Below are 6,446 nucleotides of genomic sequence, written 5' to 3'. Positions count from 1 at the left end.
GCTCACGGAGGGCCTGATGACTAGCTGTCTGTCTATTCAAACCCGTTCTCCTCTTCCCCAGAGTGATAGGATAATAGCCAAGCACTTGGCTGCCCTGCTACCTGCATTTCCCAGCCTCCTTTGTGGTTGTATGTGGTCACATGTTATGGTTCTACAAATAGAATGTGGACACAAATGATGGATGTCACTTTTATTTTTTCTTCCTCTTCTTGCCAGCTGGAACCAGTTGTGACCCAGTGCCCACTATACAGAGGATGGGCATCCTTACTTTGGTGTTTTCATGGGCTGGCAGATGGTCAGTGAAGAAACCTAGATTTCCAAGTGACCAAGTGGAGTAGAGCTACCCACCAGCCTGAGCCTTACCTCAGACTGTTACATGGGAAAGAAGTTCACTTCAATCATCTTCAAATTCTCCACTGAATAATTTGGATTTTTATTGTTATGGTAGCCTGGGCTCACCCTAAATCACTGTTGCATTTCTGGAAACTAGCAAAGTGTCTGCCACAGAACAGGGACTCAAGATATCTTTGTTGAGTAACCAAGTGGATTGTTGAGTTACTAACATAAATATATGTCTTTCTCACTAGTCTGTGTACAGAACTGGACAGTTGGGACTGTCTTCTACTTGTTTTCTTTGACATCAAGGACAGCATTAAACCTATAACAGGAGACCAAGAAATGAATGAAGACATGATGGGAGAGATAAATACTGGGCATGTGTATGCACATCTTTTCACATCTTGCCATCAAATAATTATAATATATTCTTATAGGAAAAGCAATTCAACCTGAATTTCATGTGTGAGGTACTTTCATGTAGATTATTTATCAAATTAAATCATTGGGAAAAGATAAAGCAATGTGTCATGCCTAGTGGACTTGGGGTTAGGGAACCCAAATTCCAATTCTAGCTCTAGTCAATTCTATGATCTTAAACAAATCACCCAGTTGTCCAGACATCAGTTTGCACATGTGTTGAATGTGAAAGATAAAAATTGGTTCTTTTTGAAGGTTCTTTCCAATTCTAAATGACCATGATTTTACATACAACATTTTTTTTTAGTTTCTGGCAATATATTGGCTTACACTGAAGATTACAGTTCCTCTGTAAGACCATTCTGTGATTCATAGGAATAAATATTTTCATTTTTTTTATGACCATAGAATGAAACCTTACTTTGGGGCAGTCACTGCACTGAGCATGTTAAATGCACTTAACTCTCCCAGTAATCCTATAAAGAAGCATTTCTATTCCATTTAACATGTGAGTCATGTAAGGCTTATAAAGGTAAACTATTTTTTTATGACCCATAACAGTAAGTGCTGGATGTGGGTTCCAGATCAAAGTCAACTTCTTCGCTCACTCGTCCATTCATTTACTAAGCAGCTGTGTGTTTAGTACTTACTATAAGTTAATACAAGTTACTGTTTAAGGTAGTAGAATTATGGCAGTGAACAAGACAGGCACAGCCCTGCTCCCCTGAAGCTTAAATCTTAGCTTTCTAGCTGGGGATGAGACAGATAGGAACAATTAAAGACCTTAATAAGAAAATTTCAGATAATAAGTTATATGAAGAAAATAAGATAAATCAATATAATAGGGAAGTGAGAAGACTTGAGTAGAAATGAGTTTTCATAGTAGAGTTCTATTTTAAGAACATAGACATTGAGAAGCCTTTTTGATACCAAAGAGAAGATGCTTCTATTACTAGAAATGGTCATAATAATTGCTATTTTTTAGTGAGTGCATACCATGTTCTTGGGGCTGGTATACATTCCTTAAATATATCAACTCATTTAATCTTCAAAAGAATCCTGTAAGGCATTATTCCTGTTTCATAGATGAAGAAGCATGTTTCATAAATTTCTCAAAGTTCTGAAGCAAGTAAGTGCCAGAGTGAGGATTCAAATTCAGGCCCTCTGGCTGATGAGGCCCATGATGACCTTTATTCTACACTGCCTTTCTCTGGCAAGAAGACTGTTAGAGAAGAAGAAGTCCATGGACAAAGTCAGGATAGTCAGAGTCATCAGCATACATATGGCAGTAAGACTGGACAGGATCCAGTGGCAGAGAGACAGATAGAAAGATAAAGAAAGCATGGCCTGAGTCCTGAGTTGCACCAGGATTTTTAGGTCAGAGGGAGGAAGAGGAATCATACAGGATGAGAAGGAGTCTCCTGGGAGATGATGGGGAGAGGGTACAAGTCAGAGAAAGTAGGTTAACAATAGATAAGAGAGGAGAGAAATGATTCCAACGACGGGGATCATCCTGATGTGTGTATTGTTTCTGAAAAGTCAAATAAGGTAAGGACAGGGAGGTGACATCCTGGAGGATAGTGTTGAATTTGCTGAGTGATCTCAGTGTGAGGGGACAGAAGTTTAACTAGGTAACTAGGGCTCTGGAGAGAATCTGAGGTGAGGAAGTGGAACATATGTGTAAATATATGTAAATAACTCAGTATACAGTCTTACTGTGAAGGAGATCATTGACATGGAATGGTGAGGTAGAAAGGGGAGGATGTGTGGCTAAGGGAGAGACATACATGCATATATGTGTCATTATACACTAAAGATGGAGGACAATAGAATGTGGTCCATGTCTCTGATTCCAAAGCCCACGGTCTCAACCTTTATGCCACATGGTCTCCCATAATAATATTAATAGGAAGTGAGTAAATTGGCTTATTGATTTTGAAATGATCTCCAGATGTGATTTAAAAACAACAAAGGTATAAAACTATACCAATTATGTGAAAGCAATCCTCAATGCTTTTACAGGCTGTCATTTTCTTCATCCCTTTGCCTCACTTACCCATCACATAGACAAATAGGGATTTAAGGAGTGGCAGGGGCCTCCACTGGATTTCGTGCCTGCCCCTAGGATGTATGCTTCTGAACCAAGGCTTGACTTTAGCTTTCTCTTAGCTGGATGACATCTGCACTTGGATAGGTTTGAGAGCCAAGAAGCTGCCTCATCATTTAGGAATTGGATCCCATAGATGCACTGTCAAGCCTTAATCAAAATAGAGATAAAGGCTGTGTTTATGTACACATTGGCGTTAGACTATTTATTTAGTCACTTATCCAGGCAATATGTATCAGGAGTCCACTCTCTGATGAGCACTGTGCAGGATGCTGATGATGCACAATAGAGAAGGCACAGCCCCCTCCTCCAAAGGCCTCTCAGGATTGGAGTCAGGAAAAGAAACCTTTCACAACTAGATGTCATAGAGCAAACAAAATGCAATATTGGTGACATCACAAAGTTCTGTGGTACGCTTGTGTCTGAAAGCAATATATGTATATGAGATGTGTATGTGTGTGCATCGTATAAATATACACATTGAGGAAGGGAGGCTTGAGCTGGGCCATGAAGAGTGATTAGGATACACCTGGCATAGTGCACAGCATAAGCAAAGGCACAGAGGGGCATCAGTTTAATTCATGATATGAGCTGCCAAGCATTGAGTACAACACTAAAAATACAAATGGACAGTGAGGAGAGATAAGAGGTGGGGAACCGTTTTAAGTGAAGCAGCAGGAATTGAGATTGGAAATGGCCCAGATCATTCTCATTCATTCATTCATTCCCCCATTCGTTTAATGATTTTTGAAGGCTTATTGTGCATTAGGGACTTGTGTTTGCTGTGAAGGTGAGCAAAAATGGATACAACTGCAGCACATGTGAAGCTTTTAGTCAAGTTGGTAAAGGATATTGGTTGCCCTGCTAAGTGACAAATTTGTATTTTTAAGAATTGTTTTAAAATGATCAGACCTGTGTTTTGAAAAGATATATCTGATGGTCACATGGAGAGTGAACCTGAGAAGAGAGAAAATATAAGCAAAGCAGGGATGTTACTTGTGAGGAAGAAGTTAGGAAAGCATAATCAAACATGCTGGCTTTTGACCACATGTGACTACTTTATTCATTCACTAAGGAAGTTCATTTTGAGAGGTAGCATAGTATAGCAGTTAAGGACGTGGGCTTTGGAGCTAGACCTTGGCTCTGTCACTGATTATCTGGGCAAACTTGAAAAGTTATTTTACCTCTGTGTCCAGGTTTTTCCATCTCTAAAATGGACATAGCCATAACAGTACCTATCTACTGGCTGGAATAGTGTCCTCCAAAATTCATGGCCACTGGAACCTGAGAATGTACCCTTATTTGGAAATCATGTCTTTGCTTATGTAACTGGTTAAATTAAGATTAGGTCATGGTGTATTAAGGTGGGCCTGAACTCTATGATTAGTGTCCTTATAAGAAAGCAGAAACACGAGAGGGTGGTCACCATGTGACAATGGAAGCAGAAATTAGAGTGTTACAGTTCAAAGTCAAGTGCACATAGCATTGTTGGCTACCACTAGGGGCTGGAAGAGGCAAGGAGGGATTCCCCCCTACAGATTTCAGAAGGAACATGGGTCTGCTAACACCTTGATCTTAGCCTGCTAGCCTTTAGCCTAGCCTCTGGAATTCAGTACTGTGACAATAAATTTCCATTGCTTTAAGCCACCCACTTTGTAGTAATTTGTTATGGTGGCCCTGGGAAACTAATACATAGTTTGTGCAACCATTAAATTTGTTAATACATGTAAAGTGCTGAGAACAGTGACTGCCATGTAGTATGTGCTCAATATAAGCCATTATTCTTATAATGCCCCGCACTAATCTGTGCAGTTCCTGGCTGTGCTCACTCGACTAAGAAAATGTGCAACTAATGGTGGTACTTACGTGTGAGTAGGTGCTTGAGGGGGTAAAGTTGATGTTGGGCAAGACCCTTATCAAGCAAAACTTTTTTTGGAGAGATGGCCCATTTCACTGGGCAGCATGTGCCTTTGAAGTCAGCATCAACACCCTCTGTCATTCACCCAATGCACTTCTGTCTCCTCGTGGGCACAGAGGCTCCTGTTCCTTTGTTGTCTTCCCTGCTTTATTAAGGAAAGCATCTGCATTTGTCTGCTTGGGCTGCCATACAAAACAGCACAGACTGAGGGCTTAAATATCAGAAATTTTTTTTCTCACAATTCTGCAGGCTAGAGGTCCAAGATCAAGGTGTTGGCAGGTTTGGTTCTTCCTAAGGCCTCTCTCCCTGGCTTGGAGCTGGTCGCCTTCCCCCCTGGGTCCTAATTGGCCTTTTGTGCATGTGTTTATCCCTGATGTGTGTGTGTCCAAATTTCGTCTTCTTCTGAGCCAACCGGTCAGATTGGATTAGAGCCCACAGAAATGGCCTCATTTTAACTTAATCACCTGTGTAAAAGTCTCTTTCTTCAAGTACAGGCAGATTCTGTGGCCCTGGGCTTAGAACTTCAGCACAGAAATTTTGAGGGAACACAATTCAGCTCATGACATTCAGTTCATAACAACAGGCTAGGATAGTTCAAGTTCTAAGTCTCAGTCACTGGCCAGAAGCAGTTTACTCCTCTTAGGAAGTTCCTATGGCTCTCATTTTAAGTCCTGTCTTTGAATTGGTAGGAGGTAGGGTGTGAGTTCAGAGAGGGACCCTGGTGTGGTTTCCGGTGGGGTTGGGGGGCACCAAGGCCCTGTGTGGAAGAGATGGCACCCTGACCAGACTCAGACTCTAATTGCCCGTTTCTGTGTCTGCATACCCTCTAGACTGTTATTTTCTGGAGGGCAGGGACCTTTTCTATCTTGTTCATCTTCAGATTCCCCAATGCCTGGCACATAGTTGACATATTTGTGGAATGAATGATTCAGTTTTTCAAACATTTCCCTCTGTGAAATTTACTTTCCATGTGATGAAAGCAAATTCTTTCTGCCTCTAGAAACCTTCAACATACTCCTATCTTGATCTTAAAGAGTCCTCGTCTTATTTTTCCTTTTTAGAAGTGTTTGATGCTCACTGATGTAGGTATTTACGCAAGGTTTATCATGTCTCTGGCAAAGGGCTTTACAAATATCTCATTGAATCCTCTATGACAACCCTGTAAGGTGGGTGTTTGTTTATTTTCTAGGTAAAGTACCCACTACTGTTCAGAGAGGAGAGTTCCCTGCCCCAGAGCACACAGTTGGAAAGTGACTGCTGGGTTAGGTTTGAATCCAGGTCTCTCTGGCTATAAAACTCAGGCCCTTAACCATTAAGCTTTACTGTCTTACAGACAGTATTGCTGTTTCATATTTGATAATGCTAGTAGTTCTTTGGATTCCCGAGGATAGCTAGGTGTCCTAATAAGTCAGATCAAGAGACCATGGAAAAAAAGAAAATAATTCAAAAATGTATTTATGAATCAATAAAGAGAGTATATGCATTGTTATGCCAAATAATAGTAAAACATGGTTTATAAAAATTTTTGCTTAGAATCTATAATGCTTGGTAAGAAATTTCCAGGTTGCATCAACCTTTGTCTTCCTTTTCTTTCAGCATCTGGTACTCCCTGGGGATAGAGCAAGGTCCTCACTCTGAGATGAAAGTTTATAAAAGGTGACTGGT

The sequence above is a fragment of the Saccopteryx leptura genome, chromosome 1, assembly GCF_036850995.1.
Source record: "Saccopteryx leptura isolate mSacLep1 chromosome 1, mSacLep1_pri_phased_curated, whole genome shotgun sequence".
Lineage (NCBI taxonomy): Eukaryota > Metazoa > Chordata > Mammalia > Chiroptera > Emballonuridae > Saccopteryx > Saccopteryx leptura.
The sequence above is the reverse complement of the archived record's forward strand: the minus strand, read 5'-3'. Positions refer to the sequence as shown.